Here is a 13,988-nt window from a genome sequence, read left to right on the forward strand (position 1 = left end):
GTGTGTAGGTACCAAGCATCGACTCTACCTAGCTAGACATGTCTGAATGTGCCTCAAAATCCTTGAACTAGTTGTTGTTAAAAAGGAGATGGACCCATGATCCATATAGGAATATCCTTATATCCTTAAAACTTTAATAGGAAGTCAGTCACCTAGATGGGGGTTTATGCTTTTACCATTTCATTTGATGGTTTGAATGGTGGATTATAGTGTATAGAATTATGTGTTCATGATTTGGATATTTGTGTTTTCATGTAACTATTCTATGATATTTGTTTGGTATATTTATATAAGAATATATGTGTGCACACATATATATACCTATATAAATATACATTGTTACATAGTTAATGTATTTAAGTATTTTTATATGTTACGAATTATATGTGGGCAATTTATTTATACAATTAGATATAAAGGGAAATTTAGTAGAATATAAAAATAAAGAAATCAAAAAGGGGTAAAATAAAAATCATAAGTATTTAGAAGAGGATTAATAACATGCATTCAAGATAAAATGGTAGGATGTGTTACCCATATGGAATAATATGATACTAGAACATAAATGTAATGATGGGCATAAAAATTGGGTTATAAAGTACTAAAGGGGTATTAACATCATTTTTGGACCATTTGTTCATTATATAATCCCAAATTATCTTAATTTACCCATAATATGCCTAATTAACTTGTAAAATGATAGTTAATTACATAAACAAAGGTAATTTCAGATTTTGGAATTAATTTTGTTTAAAAGGGTGGTGTCTTTTCACCTAAAGGGGTATGAAAGTTATTCAAAAACATATATATGTAGTGTAATATGACAAATATAAAGGGGGGGGATGGTTGAAATTTATATGGGAGATTGGTTATACTTTTAATGAATATTTTTATGGAAAAAAACTTAACAATATGTGAGGGAGACTTTATTCGTATAATTTTTTAAGGATTTGTAAGTTTATTTTCTTTTTGGAGAGAAATTTATATGTGAGAGCTTAAGGGGCTAAGAGGGGAACATATTTTTGTGGAATTGATTGCTTCTTTTTCCATGGAGGAGGAGGGATATGAAGGATGCATCTCAAGTTGTATTTATTTTACTCTTATTGTCTCCTTTTTCGTGCTTCCATTGAATCTTCAAATGACTTGTGGTGTGGATTGAAACTATTAATTGTACTATGTATCTATTGAAATATAGAGCTTTTTATATGTTCTTATGATATATTATATTTTACATTCGATTCCTAAAGTTATTTAAAAGTTTTGAATTCTTTCTGTAAAAATTGTTATGTATGTTTCTTTTATATTCCTCCACTAGTTATTGGAGATATGTTATTTTCTATTAGAGGGTGGTTGGTAACTAGAGGAAAGAAATATAGTATTATTATATCTTCCATGTGCATTGATTAAGTAAAAATAGATTTTAAAGGACTTGAAACCTTTTACAAAGCATTAGACATAAACAACTAAGAAATCCCATGAGGAATTGTGCATCAATACCAAAGAAACAAAACAAACTAAGACTAAATCCTTAATACAACTAGGAAAAAATGGCAAAAATCCAACAAAAAGAAAACACCAAGACAGCTATAGGGTCTTCAGTAAATCAACAGCGTAATCTGCTAGGATATTCATCTGCATTGTAGAGGCCTTCGGGTCATCAATTTCTTTGTCTTCCACAACCTCTGTTTTCTTTGAATTTTCTCTAGTGCATTTTTTGGTTCCATGACCCTCTATCCTATCCTTAGACCCATGAGTTCTCCCCTGATCCAATATATTTTTTATGTTGTCTACAATAGTCTTCAAAATGGAGAAACTTTGGTTAGCAAGTTTTTAAACAATTTTTTCCATGTTGTCAACTCTAATTCTCATGGCCTCCATGTTTTTCTACATATCCTTAATGATTTGTTCATTAACTCTACTCTTCACCTCCAAAGGTGGGACTCTCTTCATTAAATTTTTTACTTCCTCAACATTACCAATTACCAATATCTTCCATGTGTTCTTATATATGATTTCTTTTACATACTATATGTTTGTATTATAAGTTTTGGAATTGCATGTGCTTGATTTAGGGGTTTTTAACGAGTTGACCTTTTACTTGGATTTTCATGCTCCCAACTACTGGTTAAGACACTAGAGGCATATCAAATTTTTATGTATTATATACCATCTATGTTTATCATTGAAAATACTTGTGAAGATATATTCTTATATTCATTGTCCATTTTGATTGTTTATGTGTTGTGATGATTATATGATGAGTTAGGGTCTTGTTTAAACTAGGAGTATGGAACCCTAGGAATTTTGTTCCCTGAGCTCTTATATGATTTTTTTTGGATTTGTGAGTAGGGTATATTCCCTAGGTGAGAAAATTTCCATAAGTGTTAGAGCCCATAAGTGGTTGCCAAAGGATCCTATGTGTTAGAGACCAAAGCCCTATGCAAGATGGCTCTGCATGTGAGTTGGTTAATAAGTGATAATATTAATTAAACTTATGGGTTCTGGAGGTTTAGGGAATTCACATTAATTAAGATAATAATGATGTATTGTTGAAGTACCCAAAGATAAAATGTTCTATGCAGTAGAACAATCTTTGACTCAAGGGAATGATCCCAACACTACAAGGTCGTACATATCTTATTGGAGTACTTGGGGAGAAGACATTTTTTGTAACAAGATGGTCATTGGCTCAAGGGAAGGATCCCATCATTATAGGAATTTATGATGACACTCGCTTAGATGTGGTTGAACCCCTCACTTTCATTTTACCTTTTCTTGTCCATTTGCTTTTTTATTTCATTTTGGTCATTACACTTTATGTGGCCTTATGTTACCTTTGAACTTTGATTTTAGGGTATGAACCTTAGATTACCTTAGAACCTATGTGGGTCATGATCTTATCTCCTATCTTAGGGGATTGGACCATTTATAACTCAATATGGTTGGGTGGAAAAATATTTTGAGGTACTATTTAAGTGTTCATGGATGGCTTTATGTGGATCCTTGTTGAGTAGCAATCAAAGATCACTTCCTGAAGTCTATATGTTTCATCTCCTTGAAATAAATCTTAATAATATTATAATGCAAATTCTTGAAGAAAGTAAAATCTTGTATATATATATATATATTAATATGTATATATATATATATATATTAATATGTATATGTATATATATATATATATATATTAATATGTATATATATATGTATATCTATATGTATATATATATATACATATATATATATATGTGTATATATATATATATGTCTGTATGTATACATATATATATATATATGTATGTATGTATGTATATATATGTATATATGTATGTATGTATGTATATATATATACATACATAAATATATACATGTATGTATATATATACATACAGACATACATATATACATATATATACATACATACATATATATATATATATGTACATATATATATATATGTATTTATATATATATATGTATGTATGTATATATATGTATATATATATATATGTATGTATATATATGTATATATATATATGTATGTATATATATATGTATGTATGTATACATACATACATACATACATACATACATACATACATACATACATACATACATACATACATACATACATACATACATATATATATATATATATATATATATATATATATATATATATATATATATATATATATATATATATATATACATATGTATGTATGTATATATGTATATATATGTATAAAGGGAAATGTGAACATATTGTATTATTTCAAAAGATGAATGAAGTTATGACAATGCCATGACATTGCATTTTTCTTTGTATTTAGATGAATGCATGATTTGGTTTACATGTGTAGTTGATGGTTTAAATCTATTTCATACATATTTATTGCATTTTAAGTAGATATATTTTATTATAAGGATTAGAAAATAAGTTCTTTACTTGTAAATGGATATTAGGATGGATAATGTATCAAATCATAAGCAGATATGACACCAATACATAGTTTAACTTAAGTAGTAAGGATAAAATCTTAGGAATAAAATTAAGTAATGTTAATATAAAGATGAAAGTAGGGAACCTTTTATGTCAATTACATATAAGATATAGTAGGTTAAACCAATTCAAAAATATTCACCAAACTTTGTATCAATTTGTCTTATCCTTTTGGGATCCTTGATGGGGCATTACATCATCGTCTTCCTAGAATTATTAAGATTAAATTAATCTCTCATCCAATCTCTAAGAAGTTTACTCTATTTCATTAAGAGCTTTCTCATTTTGTGTAGCTTGAGATATCTAGAAATTTTGCCTCATATCATCAAAATATTGGATTTTTTAAGCAAGATTCGTAAAGTTTTTCCAATCCTTCTAAGGTGTCTCTATAAGTTTTGACTTCTTAGGGAGTCCTTGAACCCATGCTATGTTTCAAGTTGTTCATCTTCTTCTTTAAGAAATACATCTAGTTTAGAGGAATTAGGTTTTTCCCTCCCCTCCTCATGTTCTAGGATTGTAGGTATGTGTGCAATGATTTCTTGATGATTGATTATAAATTTGTCTATCCTATTAAAATATTTTTCCTCATAATAAATACTAGGGAAGGTGGGATGAACCCTTTTAAGTCTATTTCAATTCTCATTATGTCCCCCATTTCTAAGTCATATCCCTTTAAACCTCTTCAAACAAACAAATTCTTATTACATCCTCTTCCCATAGTATTTTTTTTGGAGGCAATTTATAGCCTTTATCTCTATCAATGAATTTATAAATACATCCTCCAAATCATAAGTCCTAGAGGTAGGTGAAGGTAACTTTAATTTTCTAATAAATTCATGGATTTCATCAACAACATCTTTACCAATTGAGAAATCTCCTATCTCAAAACTGATGTATAAGAAAAAAATTATGCCTTTGAGATCTTAAATGTTCTTTATCCATCATAACAAGTTTCTAGATGAATTCTATAATTCCTATCCTTTTAGGAACATATTTTGGTAAGAAATGAGGAGGTTGGGGCATCCATATACTCTCACTATAGAACAATTCCTAAAAGGAAAAATATCTCCCCTATTAAGCTTTAACCAGACATCATCATAATAGATATTTGGCTTAAGTAATTTTCTCACAACATATGGAATTTTTTCTTGACCATCCTCTAACATATTCATGATAGGAAACACAATATCATTAAATAATGAACTTGAATTAGCATAGGGATAGTGTTGATTCCATACCCTATTCCATAATTTCATAGGTAATGGTTCTCCCATTTCTTCAATTTGCTCAATGAAATATTTTTTGATCTAACCAATATTTGTGTACAAGAGAAAATGCATGAGCAAGGAGTAATGGTGGAACTTGAGATTCCCAATCTCTCCATTATTTACAGCCATAATTTCATTGTGCATCACATTTATTATGTGCCCTACATAATCATACTCCAAATTTGTATATGAATCCTAGATGTTGATAGCCATTACAAAGATATCTCTAGTCACATTCATAGTACTATCAATTCCCAAAATATTTTTAGACCAAAAATTGTATTCTTGAAATACCCTCAAAAATATTCCAGTAGTAGAACTTTATCAATGTTCTTAGGAATTTCACCAAGATTCTTCTTACTTCTTGGAATATGCTATAGCACAACTTTTCTAGTGAAGTATTTCTTCTATTTAGTAAATAATGCCTCATATTCTTCTAATTTAATCTCTAGACCCATAGGTCCTTGAAGTCCAAATGCTTCAATGAATGTCACCCTACCTAATGTACATAATATGCCTCTATTCTTTCTATGGAAAGACTAAGTGACAGGGTTATAGGCCTTTTTCAAAGCCTTAATAAGACCAGCTTCAAGAAAAACTTTAGGCACAATGAATTTAGCCAAATTTGTGTCCCATGGATTCGAAGCTAGAGGCCCTTTTATCCTATTATTGTAAAAGAACATGAATAACTCATTTCCATTAGTCCCTTAGTATATAGCATCTTGATAGAAAGAGTGTGGATTTCTCCATTCATGTATGTTAGCACTAAGAAGGTTAAAGATTTGAAGATTCAAGAAATAAACCTAATCACTCTTCTACATATCTATTTGCCTTTTTCACTCTAGTATGACTTGAAGGTGCTTGAAAATTCTTCAAATTTAGTTTCACTTTTAAGTGTACCTTGCTCTTCCGTTTTTATGGAAATTTTCCCTAAAAATCACAAGATCTTAAAAATTCCTTAGATTTTAAACTCTAAGAATTCAAAATCTTGAAATGGAAATTTTTAATGGAAATTGAATAGATTTTATTATTCCATGGAAAACATTAATTGCATTAAATCCTCTCATGCATGAATCCCTTCTTTAAAATCTATAGAAAATCCTTTTAGCTTGGGTTTGGTGGCATTTGTAGAACTAGACATTAGTTTTCTTTTACTAGCATGGTGTTATTTCATTTGTTATGACCCCCCCCACCCCCCCCCCCCCCTCCCCCCCCCCCCAACTATTCCATATGACCCATTAAGATACTTCAACTTGCTAGTTTTGAAGTTACGATATACTACTTCATTAATATTGTTGCATCCTCATAAAATTAACATAAAAACCCTCATGAATATTATGAAGCTACACATTCATATTTTGATGATTATCACAACTCTATAATCAAACTCTAATTACAACCATTGACCATTATGATGTTATGTTTGACATATCCTTTTCCATTTTCCACTATACTAGGACTTCACAACCCTTCATTGAATTAATTTCCACATCCTTGTGAAGATACACAGTGAGATTGGCATAACTTCTCAACAATCCACCTCAAGCTTTGTTTGGAAATTGTGAACTTACCCTTAACATGTTTCATTACAATTGCAACTTTGCAAATTTATTTGTGGTCAATGGTTTTACCTTTGTGATGTTACACTAACAAGCTAATCCTAGCCTCACAAACCTTTACTCTGACTATGAATCTTTTCCAACAAAGTTTTTCTCACCTTAGATCACAACTTTGTAACCCTTGAACTATTGTAATTCTTAGTGGTTGTGATATTTTTGATTAATTAAAATAGGTTTTAATGGGTGGCTAAAACCCCACAATAAACAATATAAAACCGAATTAAAATCCAAATCATAAAGAAAAATAGTAAAAAAATACAAGCCAAGGAATGCCACTAGCACTAGCCCTAAGAAAAAATAGTCTCTTAAGGAGCCAAAAAGCCTAGAAAATCAAAAAACCATGGGAAAAACATAAAATCCAAGAGAACAGATCAGGGCATCATTTCTTTGAGCAACTCTTTTGTCTTGAGCTCCAACTTTTCCATGGTCTCTATTGTTTCTGTCATTAGCTAAATGTCATTTGGACTGTCCTCCCTATCCCTCTTCCTCTTGTTTCATCTCACTTTATTTCTCAAGTTTTCATCTAGGGGGTTGACATCCTCTTTAGAAATCCTATTTTTCTCACTTTTTATGTCAACTTTCCCACCTATGCTATCCTCAATCATAGCTTGCATTTGTTTTATATTATCATTTAAGTCTTCGATAATATTTAGGCTCTAGTTAGTAGAACTATGGGAAGAGTTCTCTATCCTATCCATCTCATTAACCTTGGTTTCTAGAGTTCATTCTATTAGACCCATCATCCCCTTCCTTCCTTTCCAATCCCTGTAACTTGTTCTGTATCTCTTTTTTTTTGTGGAAAATCCACTTGATTGACTAGAAGTTATCCACAGTGCTATTGTAGGCATTGTCGAGGAGATTAATCCCCACCTCCCTAGCATTGTCACTGAGAACCACCATAGTTGGATCAATAAGTTCCTCCAAATGGATTTTACCATCATTTCCCTCTAAGACCTTGGGTTGGATAGTCTCTCTAAACATGCCCATTTTTGCAATCTAAGTTTCAAAGTTCCTCTAGACCATTTTCCTACCCTTGGAGTTGAAGGAAAATATATTTTATCCTTTCCATAGTCCTCATTTCTATCCTCCTAGGCATTGAGAGGGGTCTCCTAGCCCTTGCCAGAATCTTGATCAGCTTCACTATCAATTCCCCTTCTTCTCTTGGTCAAGTTTTCCACCTTCCTATGAACTAGGACCTTTCTCATTCCCTCCTCTTTCACATTAATCTCATCCTATGTATCCATCCCCTCATCCTCTTCACTATAATCCTCAACTAAATTAACCTCAGACTTGATGCTTTAACCCTCCAAGCCTTTCTTATCCTTTTTCTTCTTATTTTTTCTCAAATCCTTAATTATCTTGGCCACCTGCTCTTCATCATCTAAGTGAATCCTAACACTATCCTTAGTATCAGATGGGAGATAGGAGATTTTTATATTGTTTGAGGACTCCACTTTATGGGCAATATATCTACCATGGGTTTGAGCCTTGAAGTGCTCATAAATCAGTAATAATAGGCCCTCATGGAAAGCTAGGTTAGCATATGATTTCTTCTTATAATCCATGATATTCTTATTAACAGAGAAGAAGAGGTAGTAGGGGATGGAGATTTTCATGTCATACCTAAAGTGGTTAAGGATGAAAAAGTGATGGGTTCAGATTCTATCATACCTAGTATCTAGTGTAATATAAGAAAATTTTTCCCTTAGGATGAACCTCTAGAGTATTTTAATTGAAGTTGGTTCATAGTATGCTCCCATCTTCACCAAATATTTCATCTCCTTGGAATTCTTAGTAAATTCTTTAAAAATATTGAGGGAAACTTTCTTATCCCTAAGAAGGGGATTCAGTGCCCTCCTCAATAATGCCTACATTTACCCATAAATAAACATTGACTATCTTAACTTTCCCATCTTTCCAAGATGTGACCATAAGATTAGTAACCTTAGGGTTCCAGCCATGCAATTTTTGTAATGCCCTGCCATGTGACCCAAAATAAATAACCAAAAGTTTTACTAATTTTTCCAAACATTTTTTTTTAAGATAAACATAATAAATTAAAAACAATAGATATAAATGTAGTGGAAGCAATAACATACATTCATACACAAGCAACACATAAACAAATTACATTCCTTAAGGATCCCATGACATTGAATCATATTTAAATTTAATCAATATTAAATCCAATATACAACACATCCATATTAAATAATAGCTATAAGTACAAATCAATTTAAATCATATACAATTATATAAGATGTCACTTGGCAATCAACAAAATACACAATCATCCATTGTACATGTCATAGGGTATGAAAGGCTGAAATAATATACATCATGAAATAAATTACATCATCTCTTAAGATCTTATGAAATGAAATATAATACAATAGTACAACCATCCATCATAGAACTACAAGAATAGATAGAAAGGAACATCTGCACAAACACATCCAACAATGACATCCAACAGACAGATCTTAATGCTATAAGAAAAAGCACTGGCCCCTGACCTCGTGGAACCTAAATGACCCACTCCCACCATGCTAAGGAGATAAACTCAAGTCCCAAATAGGATAACAAACTCAAAAATCAAAACCAACAACTAGGTTCAAGGAAACACTTGAAAGCAAACTATCTCATAGGGTAACAAGACACAAATTTCAACTAAACCCAGAGGTAACATAAACACATAGGAAATATATTATGCATGTGAGAAAGTGTCATAGCACAAACCAACTCTAAGGTTAGCTATCTAGTCTTTTAATCCTTTAGCCTCCTAGTGACTCTATGTGACACTAGTATCCTTTTGTACTAACAAGGCATACTAATGAAGCATGGTTGCAACCAAGCATCATCTCTACTCCCATCCTAGCTTGTACTAGCACTTGAGGCATGGGTGAGGAAAATAATGACTCTTATTAATTCATTTTAAACCCATTTAATGAAATGTTATCACTTATTAAACAACCTACAATGGGTTACTCACAACCTCTTTAGGGCCTCGGCCTCCATTGCAAGCCACTTCCCAACATGACATATAGATAACCTACCCTAAGCTCAATAAAATAAAAATATCATAAAAGACCACATATCATACATCAATTCTTAAACAAGCAACTGAAAAGTACTAAAAATTATTGATCATAATCATGGATTCCACCAAAATGATCATCCTAACAAGACCGATCCCAAAATCAAGTATACATAAACTAAACCGTGTTATAACATGACATCACCAAGAACAAATCATACGAACACCTCAATCCTATACAAGTGACTAGAAAGCAATCAAAAAACAACTAATAAGAGACTCAAAGGTTATATCAAATAGATCACACCATTCACTTGATTTTTACACAAGAACACTGGAAAGTAATAACAATCAATATATCAAAACACCTCATAGAGCATAAAAGACACATTACCATGATTAAGTATAAAAGATCGTATACAATGCATCATCATGACATCACAGGAAGAACTCCCAAGCCTCTAGTAAACATCGTGACTGGTCAAAGCTAAGTCAATGCAACACCCAATAGTAAAATCACACGTTATAAAAAAAGTACATACAAAAGTGAATTTCATAATTAATTAGGTTTTGAAAACCCTAAAGTTCAATATTTACAAAAGGTTTTTAGATTAAATAATAGACAATTCTATAATGGAAATCAATCTTCTCAAACAAGGGTTTCAACCCAGAGAAATTTTGAAAATAGGAACACAGAAGACATGAAGAAGATAGGAATTTGAAGAACAAACAACTACTACACAAACCCACAAGATCCTACTTGGATCTGATGCTAAAATAATGAATGCACAAACACGCAAGAATCTTCCTTTTCCTTCAAAAACTCTCTTTTCAAAAATTAGCTCCTCCAAACTTGTGTGTCTAGAAATGAGCTCTAATTTCCTTAATAAAGAGTTTTTTTCTCCAAAATCAGGGCTTTGATCATGCAATCATGTGAAAAGTCTTTGTCTTTAATTATTATATTTTAATTTTCATGCACACACTTTATGCAATTTAATTAAAATAAACTTTATTAAATTAAAGCTTTCTCTCCCTTATTAATTTTTGAAGCATTTTTAGTAATATATTTATTAATTTAATTAATAATATTATTTAGAGTTTATTATTAAAATAAAACTCCTAAATAATTATCATTAAATTAAATAAATATAACTGCGCCACAATTAGAACCATAACTTTCTCTTTAAATTTTCATTCTTGTATTTAAATAAATTCACGAGACATTTTTTTACTAATATATTTATTAATTCAATTAATAACATTATTTAGATTTTATTACTAAAATAAAACTCCTAAATAATTATCATTAAATAAAATAAATATAAATACGGCAAAAATAGAACTTTAATATAGTCTTTTAAATTTAATTCTTTCATGCACATTTTAAAAACTTTTTAAATTAAAATATTCTTTTATATATTCTTTTCCTCCACTTTATTAATTAGTGCAAGCACTATTTAAAGTATAGTTTATTATTTAAATTAATAAGTATATTAAAGCTCATTATTTAAATGCAACTCTAATCTAATAATTATTAATTAAATAATCATAATAAAACAATATTAAATCTTTAATCTTTTAATATTTTAATTCTTTTTATTCAACTTCTTAAATTAAATTGTTTAAATAAATATTTTAAATGAAGTACATATTTAATAATGTAATTAAATAACATCATATTCTAGTTTCTCTTTAACCAATTTTCTAAATTTAGACTTCTAATTTAAGACTTTTTATTTAAAGCATAAATTTAATTGCTTTTTAAGTAATCACATATTTTAATATTTTCTTTTTAATCAAATAATATTTATTACTCAACTAATAGTATTATTTAGGGTTTATTGTTAAAATAAAACTCCTAAATAATAATTATTAAATTAAATAAATATAAATACATCAAAATTAGAACTTTAATTAAATCTTTTAAATTTAATTCTTTTGTTTAATTAATTTATCAATTAATTAAATATAATTAAATATTGAATTTTCTTTATAAAATTTTCATTAATTAAATCATTAAATTATCTTTCAATTTGATTTAATTATAATAGAAAATCATCACATGCCCACAAGACTGAATACAAAAACCCATCATATAGAACATAAAACTAAATCAAACACCAGGGTCAAAATCATGAATTCACATCACTTGACGAATTCAGAAAGGTGAAACTAACTCGAATACTTGTCCTATTTTCTAGGACAATTGGCTTAGGTTAGGATTTGGACTCAAGAGTTATCTCCCCACTTATATCATTAAAATACTGTGATAGGGTACACTCATCTTGGCAATTCAGGGAAGTCAATACTTGGTACCTACAATTTGCATAAAATCCATGCATGTACAAACACAATATTCTAAACTAAAGAGCCAATGGCAAGAAGTGGTGCATCATGTAGATCTCGACTAGTAGGTGACTACAACTCCCTTCCTCAACCACATCAGAAACATCAAACATAAAGAAAACATACATGCACACCATACACATGCAAGTATGGGTAAGTATCCATAGAAACTGCCTAAAAATCATTTGTCTAACTAACATCATTATATAACTGAAACTCACAAAATGGACATATATAATCATCAAAACAATCATGAAATAATCGAAATACCTAGTACTATAGTAACTCAAAACATATATTAACTGAATATGAAATACAGTTAATCAATTCTGGTAACCCAACACTACTAAACATAAAATGAAATCAAAAAATTGGCCTAAAAAAATTCAACAATACAATTAGAAAAGTCAAGTAGGGGTAGGCATTACAATTTCTCAATTAAATTGGAAATTCCACCTTCCCTCAGTTTCTCTCAAACCTTCAACTACCTTTTCCATTTTTCCACTTCATCCTCCAACTCTCTGTGATGTCTTTTGTCCACCATATTTCTACTTAGAGTAGAAAAAAATTTCTACAACCTCTAATACTGAAGAAAAAATTTCTAATAAAACTCACTAAAAAAATGCTTACCTTTGCTCTCAGGAATGCAATAGTAATTAAGATTACCAATCATGTTTGGCCCATGCTTAGCTCTCAATAATATTAATGTGATCCTGACATTAGTACCTTTCATAATTATTCTTAATATTTCCCATCCTCCCCTATATTCTCTCAATCTCTATCATGCTTTTTGTTGCTACCGAAAACCTATCACCATTAATCCACCTATATGGCATGTTCTTATTGACCACCTCATTAGCCATCCAGTCAGTGATTGAGTTTTCCTCTCTATATTCATGTGATACTTAGACCCTCTAAAAAGTGAGCAGAATTTGTTTGGTTTCTTCTACCAAATTATTGACAGATAAAGATGGAGGATGATCACCTCTTAGAAATTTTATGATGTTATTCGAGTCCCCCTCAAGCCAAAGGCATTTAACACCAATATCTTTAGCCAGCTTAGTAGTGTGAAGGGTAGCACACGCCTCAACAAAGTGATTAGTTTGGTGCCCTAGAGGAAAGGTAACCATCACTATGCCATAATTGTAGTAATTTTGAATCACCCCACCACTACCAGCTTTTCCAGGATTACCTTTAGTCACCCCATTGAAATTTTCTTTGTTCCATCCCATTGGGGGCAATGTCCATTGGCATTCCTCTTCTCTTTTTTGTGTATCATTACTGCTCCTTGTGGCTCTTGCAAATGAGTTTGATCCTTTGCAAGAAAGGTAGTTTTCCAAAAGGGCATTAAGAATTTTACCTAACACAATCTTGGCAAGTAGGTTTGCTTCCCTAAAAATTTGATTATTGTGTTCTTTCCATAATCCCCAACCAAAGTGAGGCAAAGCCCATTTTACTGATGGCTTGAAGACAAGAACCCTTCCAAGAGTCATCCCATTGCCTAAAGAATTTAGTAATCAAGGTAGGGGCACACTGGTCCAAACCAAAAAATTGACTAAAAATAGACCAAACTTCTTTCATGAAAGACTAATGAATAAACGAGTGGTCTATAGTCTCGGCCTAGTTTTTGCATAGAACACATCTATTAGGAATGTAAGGGCCATTTTTTTTTAGATTGTCAATAGTTAGAGCCCTGTTCTAGAGGAAAATCCAAA

This window comes from Cupressus sempervirens, chromosome 3, assembly GCF_028749045.1.
Source record: "Cupressus sempervirens isolate cs-2001-9-10 chromosome 3, ASM2874904v1, whole genome shotgun sequence".
NCBI lineage: Eukaryota > Viridiplantae > Streptophyta > Pinopsida > Cupressales > Cupressaceae > Cupressus > Cupressus sempervirens.